This window comes from Alligator mississippiensis, chromosome 2 (assembly GCF_030867095.1).
Source record: "Alligator mississippiensis isolate rAllMis1 chromosome 2, rAllMis1, whole genome shotgun sequence".
Classification (NCBI taxonomy): Eukaryota; Metazoa; Chordata; order Crocodylia; family Alligatoridae; genus Alligator; species Alligator mississippiensis.
This window is the reverse complement of record NC_081825.1, coordinates 26219768-26235967: the sequence shown is the minus strand read 5'-3', so window position 1 is coordinate 26235967 and position 16200 is coordinate 26219768. Positions and strand designations below refer to the sequence as shown.

Sequence of the window (16200 nt, the reverse complement as noted above, 5' to 3'; positions counted from 1 at the left end):
GACCTAAATCAGTTAAGTCTGATGCTACATTCAACCAGGTTTATCTTAAACCAGTTTCACCCATTTTTAAACTGGTTTGTGCATCCTGCACTTCTCTTCTGTTACAGGCTTAAACCAGTTTCTGATCACTTAAAATTTATATGTAACTTCTGTCCCTAGCTCTCCAGACTAGTGAGATTTTACAACTTTTATTTTAGTATAGGCAGTTACAGATGTTGTTCATCATAAAACCACACAGGACTATTGCAGTAAAGTCCATATACTGACTACATGCTGCTGTCTGATGTATTTCTTTTTGTTTATTCTAAGACTGCTATTAATTGAAAAATAACCTTTCATTTTAACACTTAATTGAGTAGAGTGAAAAGAAAGGACTGACTGAGCTTCTATATCTCAATAAAATATCCTCCTCCCATACCCAGATTCATAATCCTAAATTTGTAATCTTTTATCATTTCCAAGATCTGCCTAGATCAAGCCACACTTCAGTCTCTGCAGAAAGAGACATTTAAGGCCCAGGTCACTATTGCTATCCAGCTTGTTATCGTTTACCACAATTTTTAGTACACCATTCTGATCTGAAGCAAGGCAGTGGAAAACTGGGACTCATGGGGCCAAAATCTACTCTCAGGATATATTATAGCTGGTAAATAAGTGTATTTCTAATACATCTGAAATCATAGTGCAGATAGATCTATTTGCATTTTAGCCCCTTAGCTGGTAGCGGTCATGAATAGTACCTTGTCTCCACTGGTAAAAACATGTGTGTGTTTCACTGGAATATAACTAATGTGCAGCAGTTATCTAGTTGTACAATCATACTAGAAATCTGTAGTGTGTATGGGCACATGCGTGTTTCTATCACAATGGAACAAGTCAAATTATATCATGAAAATGTTTAATTTAGTTCCCACTCACTTTGGAAGGGCAGGGTTGTATCTGAGGGTAGAAACAGATGTCCCCTGGGAGATTTTGCGGGTGCATCTCCATAAGCAGGGAAACTCCAGCTTGAAGAGAAAGCTACACAGGCACCTCAGGACCTATAGGGGCCTGATCCTGCCTGGGAGTTTCCCATAGTGTGCAGGACTGGGCCCCTGAAGCCTCCAGAGCACCTGCCTAGGGTTGCTGGAGAGCATAGGCAGGTCCAACTGCTCACACTCTCCCACCACCAAGCAAAAAGACATCAGCCACAATCAAAGGGCATAATCTGTTCCTGCCTTTATTGCAGCCACACATTTAGGGCATTTGATAAAGGTTATAGAGTTCTGTTTGATTCATCTTTATGCTGCTATAAATATTTTTACCAGTATTGAGAAAACCTTTGAACAAACAAGTCTAAAAACATGAAGTCCGTGTACCACACATCACATCATTATTATTTTCATTGATTACACTTCCTTTTTGCTATTTACAGCTACTAAAGTTCCGTAAATGTTTCTAAAATTGCTCCATATTTAATTACCAGAATGTCAAGCTATTTATTGGGTAAACAACTAGTACACTTAATAAGAGCCAAAACAGTAATATATACTCTACAGTAGTTAATAAAGGTTAGTTTGCTCCATATAAAAAGGTATTTATGTTATGTTGATCAACAGGCTTTGTTCCTTGTAATTATAACGATGCAGCCAATCCAGAAGTGAGTTCTTACATTCTTGGGACCTGGATGTAGAATACAAGAGTACAGTGAAAGTAAATGTCTTTTCCTTGGGTTGACAGTCAAGTATTGATATGATGACCCATTGCATTGATTACAGCAGGGGTTGTCAATCTGGGGTACACATACCCCCAGGGGTACCTTAGAAGGCCCTAGGGGTTATGCATGGGCAGGTGGGGATGGAGCACTGCCACGCACCATCCCGCACTGCTGCGCAGGTGCTGCCCACCTAGCCAGACACAGGCAGGTAAAGCTCACATGCAGCAGCTGCCGCTGCTCCACCTTCGGTCGTGCGCCACACCCTGCCCCACCCCACCACGCTCTGCATCCAGCTGTGTGCCACCCCCCCCCCGGCTACTGGGGTTACACTGCTGTGTGCCACCCTCCCCCTCCACTGCAGGTAAACCTCCACTGGGGGTATACTGCTCTGCGTCCAGCTGTGTGCCACCCCCCCCCCAACTGGGGGTACACCTCCGCTGGGGGTATACTGCTCTGCATCCAGATGCCAGGGGTACACTGATTCAAAAAGGTTGAAAACCCCTGGATTACAGCCATTAATTTATAATACCTCTTGCTGAGGAAGGTAAAACAAATTGCCATTGTAATGCTCTTAAGACAGAAATTTGGGTTTTTATAAATGCTCTTTTTTTTTTTTTAAACCTAAACTGTACTTTTTTTTTTCCTGTGGAAGACATTTATTCTTTGGATGTAAGCCAAAATGTTGTAACTTATTTATGAAAAATCAAATTTGTACATGGAAAAAATTAAAGTAAAATGATTCTTTTCAACTTCATTTACTGTTTCTGTTTCACAGGGAAAAGAAACAATTTATGACAACCTAGTATTGGATGCTGATGCCAGAGGCCTGAAAAGCAAAATTAAGTGTATAAATGGGGATATAACAGTTCACTAACGTTAGTAAATATGCAGTAATTTTCATCTATTAAAAGGCCACAATAATATTTATATGATAATACTGAAAACTTCAGCTGAATAGCAAGGAGCATCTGGAACTATCACTCTGAACTTAAATGCATTTGTAGACTTGAGGTGGTTTCAGGTTTTTGTGTCTAATAGGGTATTAAAAACTCTCTGAATTTAAAATAATGAACTCTTTGAGTATTAAAATAGTGAATTGCTTTCAAAATGAATAGTACTCTTAGATATGTTTGTGAATTCTTCCAGGTATTTCAGTTGCTATCAAGAGTTTCAAAGCAAAGAAAAAGAAAATGACAGGAAATCATGCTTACTGGAAAGTCTATAGTGTATCTTTCCAAATCCGGTATTTCTTCTAAGCAGATGAAATCCAGGGCACACTGAAGTTAACAGCAAAGCTCCGTTGACAACAGTGGAGTGAGGATTTCACCAAGGAATATCAAAATGTACTTGGATGTTCCCGTTGCTCTTGTTTGAAAAGCAAACACATTTTATTTGCATAGTCCTAACCTTTTAAGAGATTAACACTATGTACTTGTAAATTTAACATAAATGTTCAGTTTCAAGTAATGTGACCCCTTAGTCCCTTCCCTATCAAGGTACCTTTTGGCCAAGAAACTGGCCTCTTCTACTTACTGAAATTAATTATGTATTTTAAGAATATTGAGCAAGGTCCTGATAGGGACACATACACTTGCTACCTGTTTTACTGATGAGATAACTAAGGATTTGAGAGGTCACATGAGTTCAGATGGTAACTGAACCCCTATCTTTACTATGGCAGAGCCCAGTCTTGTCTATTTTACTACATTGCTTCTCAGGGAAAAAAACAGATCAAACCTATTTTCTTGGCTATGCTTTATGTAATTAAGGCTACTTCTGCATAGCTACTTCTGCTGAAGCACTGACACACTTCAATGATGTTATTTGTTCTACAGAATGGTCTACAATAAAGATGCTAGATTCTTAGACTGTAAGGCCAGAAGGGACCTCGGAAGATCATCAGGTCCAGCCCCCTGCACCAGGCAGGAAAGATAACTGGAGGTCAGGTGACCCCAGCAAGGTGACTGTCCAGTCTCCTCTTGAAGATTTCCAGGGTAGGTGATTGCACCACCCATGGAGGGAGTTTATTCCACAGTCTGGACACCCTGACTGAAGAAGTTTTTCCTAATGTTGAGCCCGAAACAGTCTTCCAGGAGTTTGTGGCCATTACTCCTGGTTTTTCCCAAGGGTGCTCTGGTGAACAGTTGCTCACTAAGCGTGTAGTGGTAAGCTGCTACCAGGTCCCCTCTCAGCCTTCTTTTCTTCAGGCTGAAGAGTCCCACATCCCTCAGCCTTTCCTCGTATGGCTTAAACTAGGGCAAAGATTTGGGTTCTGCCTCTTTGGCTTCCACAAACTTCTTATATTGTATTTGGGGAAACTATAATATAGCTCCCACTTATTTTACAGTCATATTGGTGTCTTTATCATTGTATTATGGGATGCAGATAGCTCATCTGGGCAATATAATTCATATTCACCTACTGTTGCCCCTTTCCAATTGCCTTACAGAATGCTAACCCCGCCAAAAGCTCAAGTTTTTGTATGGCATAGAAAAACACAGAGCACAAGAGATGTTTCTTGCATGTGCTTGGGGAAGGCTAATAAGCCCAGATGCACAAAAATATTACCTTGCAGTAAATACTTGTCTCCCACAGGAACTTACTGTGTCTCAAAAAATCCACACAACACCACAAGAAACCAAGAAAAAAAACAAGGCAACAGATCTAGTAGGTGTCTGTTTTTTTCTTATCATGTGTGATCCTTTCAATCAACATTAAATGTCAGTCAGACTGAGAATTGGGGGAATAGACAAAAGTGAGTTGACTCCTCTGGAGTAATTTCCCAAGCTAGAGGAATGTCGATACGGGACAGCTGGGCAGACATTACATAGACCAGGGTAGATAGATGTGGGGATTACTATTTGTGAAGTTATTTTAAAAAGGAACTTCTAGTTGTAAAACGTATTAGGAAAGAAAAATAATACTGGCTCCCCAAGTCTGGCAGCAAAGAGTTTTAGACTGATTCATCATTGTGGCATGGTGCAAGAGGATCCATGATGTCACACAAAAGGAGTTTCAGTAGCTTTGTTTTAGGGCATCAGTCGCTCTTTATTTACATAGCAGCTTTGTTTCAAAGTGCTGGTGAAGGATATCAGAAGGACATAGAAGTGAAACAGAAAGTCATGGCTGATAAATGGAAGGTAAGAGAGAACTTGGGTGCAAGCAATATACTGGAATGTCAAGAATGGGAGGAGAAGAGATCAAATCATCAGGAAAATAAGCATTCAGAAAAGAGAAATAGTTCATTGTTATTAGCATTACTATTACTAGGTGTTGAGGTAGCTTTAAAATGATGAAAAGTACTGGACACATCTTTTCATCGAAGCACAGAATTTCAGAATTTGCTACTCTCTCTCTCTGAGGAAACAAGCAACATCAGTAGCTTCAGTGTAATGGCTTGGGTGGGCAAATCAGGCCTAGAAAATATAAAGAATCTTCATGCCACTTAATAAATTCTTTCCCTTGGGAAATGGGAGTTAATCCCACCCAGATGAGTGAGTAGTTAACACCTCCGTTTTGGAGTGTCTGCAGACACCACTGTATCTTTATGCCTGCTTTTCTTCAAAACCATAAAGTCTCTCTGCAAAGGAGAAGTTTAAATCTGACATAATCATGTGATTCCAGCAGATGGGGTCCTACTGCCTATACCCTAATGTACCTGGCCGCTGGGATAAAACCTGAGCTGATTTAGTTTTCACTACCAAGAGCTAATTTCTAACTTTGCTTTTAATTGCTTTGAATGTAACGAAGTGAAAGGAGATGCACAAAGAAGCAGAGATTTTTAAAATCGTGTTCATCTCTATAAGAAAGCAATTTTATTAGTTTTGGAGAGATCTCTTCTAATTTACACACAGGGTTTAACACCACCTCTGACTGAGGCCTCCTGGCACTATTCTAAGACCATTAATTACTAGTAGTAATGTCTATCATTAGTAGTTCACCCGAGTTTTAATAGACTTGTTAGGTGGGATTTTCAAAACTGTTCTATGTTTTCCTGTGCTCTCAATTTTATTATTTCTTTGACTGACTTTCACTCAAATAAGACTTTGATATTAATGTAACCTAGGACATAATACATTACCCTCTTTTTTCTTAGGCTGATAGGGTCAAATACTGCTACTGTTAACTCGTATCCAGGTTTGAATTATATTTGGTAGTTAATTCAACTTATTTTATTCGAAGTGGTTTGTTCAAGAAAAACAGGATATCTAGTAAATCATCTAATACTTTTGTTGTTATTACAGAATAGAAGAAAATTACAATTAGTGTCATATAGAAAAAAATCCACTACATCTGACAAACTATTAGAGGGCCAGTTCATGATCTATTGCATATTGCAGGATTAGTGATCAGTTGTAGCTCAGCTGTTATTTTTACTGGGTTATCAAAGCCCTTGGGAGGATTTTGCAAAGCTATTTAGCTTGAAGGAAGGGATTAAAAAGGTTTCTCCCCGTGAAACATCTGTTTCAAATGTACCTTCCAATATTCAGAACAGAATGTTGAAATTAATCTGAGGGAAATGTAAAAATAATCATGCATTCATTGTCTCCTAGTTCCCTAAAATTCTTACTGTTTCTCTCCCACCAAAGAATGATGATATATAATGTCCCACTCCTCCCCTTTTTCCCCCACTTTTTTGCCCCTGCCTCCACTAGATTTCTCAAGATATTATGCCCTCCAAAAATGTGATGGGATACCCCTAACTATTTCTCAAGCTTCCCTAGTTCCAATTCTTTCTCCTGCCCCCAGCTGCTCCCGCTGCCTAGCATGTGAATATGTGCACATGCCTGCACACCCATACATTTTCCAAATCAGAAGCAAAGAAAATAGGAGTCTAAAATGATCAGTGCTCAAACTGGGGCCTGGTAGTGTCCAAAGGGGATTACCCTAATCAGTGACCTAAGAATCGATGGGAAGCTGGGTGATAGTGACCACAAGCTGATCACCTTTACATCACAAAGCTGACAAGTCAGTCAGCAATGCAGAACTCCTTGACTTCAGGAAAACTGACTTTGACACACTAAGGGACTACGACTCAACAGGAAGAGGAGTCCAAGAGGAGTGGCTGCTCCTCAAGGGAGCGATCCTGATAGCTCAGGGGATGGCCATCCCATCACGGAGGAAGGGTAGCAAAAGGGTGCAGAAATCCCCTTGGCTCAGCAGGGAACTGGAGAACTTCCTGCACCTCAAAAGAGAGACTTATAAAGGAGGGAAGGATGGAAGTACCACCAAGGAGGAGTACTCAGCACTGGTACGTAACTGCAGGGAGTGGATCAGGAAAGTCAAGGCTGCAACTGAGCTCTACCTGTCTTCACATATCAAGGACAACAAAAAGTCCTTTTTCAGATATGTAGGGAGTCGAAAAAAAAAAGGGTAACATTGGACCCCTGCTGAACCAAATGGGACAGCTGATAACTGACACCCAGGAAAAGGCCAATCTACTTAATGGGTACTTCACATTGGTCTTTCATCAGTCCAAAGGGACCAAGACGCGGGACAGCCAGGGTGAGGGAGTATTTATACCCAGCATCAGTGTTGATCTAGTAAAGGATCACCTTGAGAGGCTGGACACCTTCAAGTCAGCTGGTCCTGACAGATTACACCCTAGAGTACTCAAGGAGCTGGCAGGTGTCATAGCCCAACCATTGGCAAAAATATCTGAAAACTCATGGCACTCAGGTGAAGTACTTGAATACTGGAAGAAGGCCAGTTTGATACCCATCTTCAAGAAATGATGGAAAGTAGATCCCGGGAATTACAGGCCAATCAGCTTGACCTCAATCCCCAGTAAGTTTCTGGAGAAAATTATCAAAGAAACCCTACTGGATAAGCTAGCTGAGGGCAACATCCTGAAGGAGAGCAAGCATGGGTTTGTCACGGGTAGGTCTTGCCTGACCAATCTCATCTCCTTCTATGACCAGGTGACATGCCACCTGGACAAGGGAGAAGAGATTGATGTCATATATCTGGACTTTAAAAAAGCCTTGGATCTGGTGTCCCATGACTTCCTCATGGAAAAATTGGCCAGCTGTGGCCTCGGCTACACCATAGGCCAATGGCTGGGAAATTGGCTCCAAGGTTGGACCCAGAGAGTAGTGGTCAATGGTAGTGAATCATTGTAGTGCTCTGTGACTAGTGGCATCCCCCAAGGCTCTGTCCTTGGACCGTTTCTCTTTAACATCCTTATCAACGATGTGGACATGTCAGAAGCGCACTGGCTAAGTTCGCCTAAACTTTGGGGCATAGCATCCACACCTGAGGACAGGCTAGTGATCCAGGCTGACTTGGATAAACTTAGTAAGTGGGCAGATACAAACCTGATGACATTCAATACTGATAAATGTAAGGTACTCCACCTCAGGGGGAAAAAAAACCTGCAGCATGCTTATAGGCTTGGCAGTGCTACACTTGCTAGCACCACTGCTGAAAGAGACTTGGGGGTCATGATTGACCACAAGATGAACATGAGCCACCAATGCAATGTCGCAGCTGGTAAAGCTAACCAAACTCTGGCTTGCATCCATACATGCTTCTCAAGTAAATCTCAAGATGTCATCCTGTTGGCTACAAATGTCCAACTCAGAATCCTTAAAATTCTGGTTTATTAGGCGGATTGAAACACTGTAATGAGTTAAATCATAAACCTTGGGGCTGGTCCCCACACACACACACACACACACACACATGCACACACATACACACACAGTAGCAAGCTACAGAGTCAGGTATACCTATCCTACAAGCGCTGGAGTCTGCCGTCGATGGCCAGTTAAGGCTTCTTTCAGCATGGTGTTATCCTCTAGAAGGGGGTCACCGGCTGGTCCTTCTGGCTGGACAGGTCTGGTCGAGTTGGAGATCAAGAGGGCGCCCCTGAGGGTCACTTTTCACTGCCTTTTATCTGTCCTTGGCAGACTTTGGTGACTCCCCAGTTTTCAGGTTTGCCCAATCCAGGGGTCATTGACCCTCGTGGGACTTCCCCCCCTCGGTGGCTACTGGACGGCATCCGTCAGCCCCAGGGATCGTCCGTATGTACATGCAGGTTTGGGAGTCCGTTGATGAATTTTGAATAGGGCTCTGGGAGCGGTTGATCTGGAGATACTCAGCCCAAAAGTTGGACCCCGGCATTGATTAACTCAGGCCAGGGCTTCTAGCCCTTGATCAGTGAGGTTTAGAGATTTCCCGGTTGTTACATTGTCTTCTATGTTGGCTGATCTGCAGCTTCCCAGGTGTTAATTGCTGCCTGCTACAGTGTTACAAATTCAATCACTGATTCACTCGCTCTTTCAGGGGCCAGCCTGATACAGGGAAGGGCAGTTTGATTCCTGCCCTTGTTAACATTGTTACAATGTATAACTTACTTATGAAACGTAACACATTTAGTTGAAAGTTGAAAGGTGAGGAGTATAAAATATAAGCTACAAATGCCATGGCACATAAATAGATAAAAATACCAAACTACAAGGGGAGATACAAAATGCACACACACAAATTTTAAAACACAATTCCTTATCTTAAAGTGAAAGAGAGAGGAAGGAAGAAAAGGTAGAAAAAGAGAAACATATCCAAAAAGGGGAGAGCAAATGCAGGCAAGAGGAAAAGGGGGCTTTCTGCTACAATCCTTCCACTGTACTCGGCCTTGGTGAGGCCACAGCTGGAGTACTGCATCCAATTCTGGGCTGCTCAATTAAGAAGGATGTTGAGAAGCTTGAGAGCTTGAGAAGCTTGAAAGAGTCCAGAGAAGAGCCACGTGCATGATCAAAGGGCAAGAGAATAGGCCTTATGAAGAAAGGCTGAGAGCCATGGGACTCTTTAGCCTGAAAAAGCGCAGGCTCAGGGGGGGACCTGGTGGCTGCCTATAAGTACATAAGGGGTGTACATCAGGATCTGGGAGCTCTGTTCACCAGAGCTCCCCAAGGTAAAACAAGGGCCAATGGTCATAAACTCCTCCAAGACCATTTCAGGCTGGACATAAAAAAATATTTCTTTACTGTCCAAGCCCCTAAGACCTGGAACAGACTCCCTCCAGAAGTGGTGCAGGCACCTACTCTGGACTCTTTCAAGAAACGTTTGGATGCTTATCTTGCTGGGATCCTTTGACCCTAGCAGACTTCCTGCCCCTGGAGTAGGGGGCTGAACCTGATGATCTTTGAGGTCCCTTCCAGCCCTAACATCTATGAAATCTATGGGAAGGATGATAGATGAAGGTCACCTATTTCCTCAAAATGAGGGTTTCCCTGATTCCCCAGAGGAGCACTTGTTTGGGACTCCTGCCTTTATATGGCTCTTGAAATACCTTCTGAAGGCAGTCCAGTTGTAGCTTCTAGAGAGAGTGAGCCCTATACTCCTTGAAGTCCAAGACTCAGCCTTTTGGTCCTTGACCCTCCTGGTTATCTGTGGCTCTCTGATAACTACCTTCCGGCTTAGTGCCTGGAAGGGGACTTTACCTTTTTGAGGGGACAGAAGGCACCTGAGTTCTCCTGCAGTGAAGCAGGATGCAGTCCATTTTTCTTCAATAAAAACAATATTTATTGATCACCAGCAATACAGCAAGCAGCACCCCGGAGTCACAATACCCAGGCCAACTCCCAGGCAGTTGCTGTCATTAGGGTTACCATATTTCCAGGTCCAAAAAAAAGGACACCTGTTGGGGGGAGTGGGGGAGCAGAGGGAATATGATGGGGGGCAGTGACATGCCAGTGCCCTGACCCTACCCATTCTGTTGCCCCCCACTGACAAGGCACAGCAACCCAGCCCTGCCACTGCCCCTCACTCCCAAACAGCAGTACCCTGCCCCTTGCTCCCCCACCCCTTGCTGATCTCCCTCACTCCCGCCCCACAGCCCCCTGCCCTGCCCCCAGCCCTGCTGCCCAAGAAGCTCCTGCGTTCCACAGGTGCCCACTCTCTCTCATACGCTCTCTCCCTCTCTCTCTCTCTCTTTCTCTCACTGGAGCCCGTGTGGGGAGCACGTCACCCCTGACAATCAATCCTCAAGCAACTAGCCCAGGAGAGCAGAGGAACAGCAGAAAACCCAGACATTTGCTGTTATTTAAAACACCCACCCTGTTGCAGCACAGGGGGCCAAAAAAGAGGACATGTCCAGGAAAACCCAGACGTATGGTAACCCTAAGTCAGGTACTAGCCCAGGGGTGGGCAGTTATTTCAGGCGGAAGGCCGCTTACCCAATTTTGGCAGGCTGTCAAGGGCCACATGGGTAGCCCCACCATTTGACAGGTGCCCCACCGCCTGACAGGTGCCCTGCCCCTGGTCACCATCTTGAGACCAATGTCCTGGGACCAATGTCCCAGGACCAGCACCAGTGGGGCTCAAAGTGGGGCACAGGCTGGCTGGGGTCTGTGGAGCTGGGCTGGGCTGCACCAGCAGGGAGAGGGGGGAGCTGGCCCAGCTCCATAGAGCCCCTGCCACCTGGGACCCCATGCTCCTGCCACCCTGCTCTGGGCCCCACTGGCACTGGCCCTGGGACACCAGTGCAGGCCTTGTGCTCCCACTGGCTCCCCACCCACTCACATCCAGTACCCTGCAGTCCCACTGTACAGGCGGGGGGCAGCACACAGCTCCGACCCCCTGCTTGCAGGCAAGGAAGAAGCTGGTGCTGAGCACAGAGAAAAGTGGCACCTTGCCTGCCCAATGGCCAGTGCTCCCTGCTGCAAGCACTCACAGCCCACACTGGGCTGTCTGGAGCAGGCACAACAGCCCCATGTGGGCTGCGAGCAGCTACAGTGCAAGGAGCCAGCCACAGGGTGAGCAAGGGGCTGCTTTTCCCTGCGCTCAGCACCAGCATGTAACCCACCCCAGAGCTTACGTGCTGGGCAGCCCACAGGCGGCAGTGGCAAACACTGTCTGGCGCGGCAAGTGGTGGGGGCCACAGCTGCTGTCGCCATGCACAGCCCCAACGGGCAACCCCAGAGCCAACACAGGGCCCAGGCTGGCAGCGGGGCCAGGTTACAAGGTGGTGCTGAGCACAGGGGGGGAAAAGCAGCCCCTTCCCGCCCCATGGCTGGCACTCCCTGCTGCAGCCACTCACAGCCCGCATGGGGCTGCCTGTGCCTGCTCCAGACAGCCCTGCGCAGGCTGCGAGCGGCTGCAGCAGGGAGCACTGGCCATGGGGCAGGCAAGGGGCTGCTTTTCTCTGCACCAGGAAGGAGCAAGGAAGGAGTCCAGGGAAAAGCGGCCCTTCCCCCACCCCATGGGTGGTGTTCCCTGCTGCAGGTGCTTGCAGCCCATGCGGGGCTGTCTGGAGCAGGCACAGGCAGCCCCAGGCGGGCTGCGAGCAGCTGCAGCATGGGGCGCTGGGCACGGGGCGGGGGAGGCACCACTCCCCCCCTCCTCCTGTTCAGCTTTTCCCCCTCCTACGCTCCTTCCCTGCCCAGGGTCCCCCCTGCCCTCCTCCCCCACTTACCTGAGGTTCTGGCATGGGGCAGCCATGTGTTTGCAGGCTGCCATGGCAGGGGCTTCCAGCTAGGGGGGGCAGGGCCAGGTGGGCCCTGTTGTTGTGGGAGCCCACTGGGCTTCCCCTGGGTCCTACTGCCCTTGGTTCCTGTCATTTTTGACAGAAACCAAGGGCAGATAAATATTAAATTTCTACATTTTTTAGGGGCCCCATGGACCAGATAGAATGGTCTTGTGGGCTGGATCTGGCTCGCAGGCCGTATTTTGCCCTCCCCTGTACTAGCCCAAGTTTCTCTGTCAGGCTCTCCTTTCTCTCTCTCCCCACCCCATCTCTTGTCTCTAAGGCTGTAGACAGAAGTCACACATAAACCGGCTTAAGTGATCAGAAATTGGTTTAAACCTGTAACAGAACAGAAACTCTGTGCACATAAACCAGTTCCAAAATGGCAGAAATTGGTTTAAGATAAACCTGGGTGAATGTAGTATCAGACTTAACTAATTTAGGTCAAACCAGTTTATGGAACTTCTGTCCCAGATCCCCTCCTGGTTCAAGTTAACCCACAGTCCCCCAGGATGCTTTGCAGCCTGCTTTTGGCATCCCAGGATGCTTTGCAACCCTGATCTCGGCTGGGCTGAGCTGTCTGCTCCAGTGGAGCAGGGTTAGCCCCACCCCTCTGCTCTGTAGCTGGAGCACTATAACTGCTCTGGCTGGCTGAGAAGGGTTGGAGGTAGGAAACCCTGCTTGGGACTGCAACCGGGTCTGCCTAGTGCAGTGGAGCAGCCTCTCACAGGCTTTTGCCCCACTCACCGCTGGGGTGGAGGAGTCAGGCCACACCCCTGTCCCCTCTTCTTAAGCAGCAACTGGTGGGGAAAAGCCTGGCAGAGGCTGTTGCACCCCTCGCAGGCAGACTATGGCTAGCGTCCCATGCAATTGGGTGGCAGTGGCAACCATCAATGCTGCACGGTGGATGCTTGAGGGCCACCCAGACCTTCGATGCATATGCCTGGGCAGGAATATTTGTAGGAGTGGAGGCTGCCCAGACCTTCCATCCTCCCTTTAGGCCATTGAGACAGAATCCAAAGACCAGACTGAGTCCAGATGTTTGGTGCCTCCAGGGCTGTAGTTGTATAAGTGTCTGGGAATCAAACCCAGGTCTCACTCCATCATACCATTGAGAGAGGGGGTTTAGAACCCTCCCTTCCCTCTGCCTCAGCATTCTGGGGCCAGCATCTGGCCATGCTCCCCACTCCCTCTGCTCGAGGGGTGAGTGAGAAAAAGCCTGGCAGGAGGTGGGGTCCCATGCGTGTAGGGTCCTGTGCGTGTGGGGGGAGAGGGTTTAAAATCCCCTCCCTTTCCTCTTAAACTCCCCCATTCATACTCAGTGGGCCTCCCAGGGGCTGGCCTGCCAGCTTGTACAGGGTGGGGGGAAAAGCCTGAAGCATCCAAGCATCTGTCCAGCCTTCTGTCCACTGCAAAAGGGACGGGAGGGTTTGCTCTAGTACCTCCCAGATTCTAGCCTGAGCCACTGCAGGCATGTGGCTGCATTTCTGAAATAAAAAATTAATGTTATTTACTTGTTTCTTGGCTCAATCTATGCAGTTTAAACTAACCTGCAAGGATTGAATTGATTTAGGCTCGGGCTTTTTGAATGTCTGTACTTTGGGAGTCTATTTTTCAAAACAGTCCCTTTGCACTAAACTTTTCTGAAGTGCCTCATTGGGGTTCCAGTTAACTTGGTCTTCGGTGTGTCAACTTAAGTAAATTGTTTGCTTAATGGCCCAGTCCCCCTTAACTGAGATCTTAGGGCAGATCCTCGCATCTCCGCTTCAAAACACAATCAATGCATTATTTCCCAGTGTACAATTGAAACACACAACATTATTGTAACATAAACACATTTAATCCAGAAATACTACAAACAATACTGTAGTCTGGCACAGAGAACTAAAATCTTAGCTTTAGGATTATTTATTTTTACTTATATTGATTAAGCCCTCCCAGGCTAACAAAACTATATTTGGTTCTAATAACTTATGGCAGAGTAGTCCAACTGGCAGCCTGTGAGCTGTATGTAGGCAATGAGGGGTTACGTTACAACACTTCCACCCCCCCTCTCCCCCCAGCTGCCTGGCTGCAGTTGCTTCCTTCTTGCTTCTGTTGCAACAGTGCCCTCCTCTAGCTTTTGTTGCCTGCCTCTGTCCCTGGGGGCAGAGCAGTGTTGTGCTGCATGGCCAGGGAGCTAAGACACAGCTTGGGGTTGTAGGCGGAAGGGGACACATGTGCATGGTACAGCAGGGAGGGGGGGGGTGTGGTGTTTAAAAGTTGGACAGTCTTGATTTATGGCTTAATCTTCTCTCTGCAGCCAGCTCCCAGGCTCCTCTTCCTGCTTCTGTTCATGTGTGGAGGCTTATCAGTGCCTCACTCCCTCTAACTTCATGATTTAATTTGTAATCTAAATATTATGAAGACCTCTCCCAGCTAAAGGTTAAACTGGGTAATGCAGCCATGATCCATTGGCTAGAACGGGGCGGGCAATTATTTTGGGTGGAGGGCCGCTTACTGAGTTTTGGCAAGCTGCCGAGGACCGCATGGGTAACCCCACCCCTTGACAGGTGTCCCGTCCCTGTTCGCTATCTTGTGACCAGAAGTCCCGCCTCCTAACCCCCGACCTTTGCCACCAGAAGTCCCTCCCCTTGCCCCTGGAAATACTCCTTTCAGCAAGGGGTTTTGCCATCTCAGAACCAGAAAAATACCAAATTATATTCTAAAAATCAAACATCTACAACGTTCATTAATTTGATTTCAAAAAATATTTTTGTCAATATTTTTTACAATATTTTTGCCCTAATTTGCATGTGTTTGTGTAGTGTACATAGAAGTGATTGTATATAATAGCTTAAAATGAAGTCTTACTCTTGTATATTGTGGGGGAGGCATGGGTATAGGTTTGTTGGGGGCTGTTAGTGTGTGAGTATGTGGGGTATGGGGGAGGGTGTGGGTGTGGAGCTGTGAGTGTGGGGTGAGGGAGCATGTGGGTGTGTGTATGGATATGTGGGGTGTGGGTGGATATGGAGTTTGTCCAGGTCTGTGGGCTGGGGGTATGGGGGTCTGCATGTATGTCAGTATGAGGGGAGATGAGGGTGCATGTAATGGTGGGGTGTGCATGTGGAACTCACTCTATGAACACACACACACAGACACACACTCTCTTTCACTACACACCACACTCACTCTCTCTCCCCCCACACACACAGTCTCTGTCTCTCTCTTTCTCTCTCTCTCACATACACACACAAACACACACAAACACAGAGAGTCACTCCCTCCCTCATTGCTCTGTGTCTCTCCCTCTCCCTCACTGCACAAATGCACACACATCCCTCCCACTCCTGGCCCCAGGGTACTGGTGCAGCCCTGTGCTCCTGTGGTTTGGTGATACAGCCAGGGGCCACGTGGTGCTGGAGCACCCCAAAAGCTGCGGCAGGCAGAGACTTCCAGTTGGGGGGGGCGGGGTTGGGAGGGGGTTGGGAGTGAGACGGGGCCAAGCTGGCCTTGTTGCTGGCTTCTTCTGTTCACCCCTGGGCTAGATCCATTCCCTCCAGCTCATTCAGGGTAGGGAAAAAGCTACCCAGAGCTGGCCTTAGGGAAAATAGCACCCTGGGCAAACTTGTATTTTGGTGCCCCCCCATGCCTCCCCCTAGCACTCCCCTGGTGCCCCCCAGTTCAGCAGCAGCCCGCTGCTGCTGAGGCTAGGAGTGATTGTGACAACCCTGGGACCCTGGGCAGTTGCCCATATTGCCCACCCCTAAGTCCAGCTCTGAAGCTGCATAGTAATAAGTAGGTAGAACTACAACATGACCATAAACTTCAGTGGCAAGAGAGATGGACAAAATCAGATTCCCAGTTTACTTCCAAGGAGACCTTCAGCAAAATCAAGACCAGATTTCATCTGCCTGTACACTCCTACCCCCTTCCCCTGCAAAAAGGGCCAAGCATACTTGTTCTCCTAAGCTTCTCCCTGTCACCCTTTTCTCTTGAGCTGCCTGTTAGTGACTTACCCACCATGTATTGAAAGAATAAATTGACAGGAGCTTGG

General features: G+C 46.9%; 1 long non-coding RNA gene across 1 annotated transcript; it reads right to left on the bottom strand.

Annotated features, from left to right (window-relative positions):
- Positions 1-1215: 1215 nt before the first annotated feature.
- Positions 1216-12170, bottom strand: LOC132248304 (uncharacterized). The gene is made up of 3 exons (XR_009459471.1): positions 12114-12170; positions 2908-3061; positions 1216-1662 (listed from the first exon to the last, which is right to left on the bottom strand). It is a non-coding gene; the product is annotated as an uncharacterized LOC132248304 (long non-coding RNA).
- Between the last annotated feature and the right edge of the window lie 4030 nt (positions 12171-16200).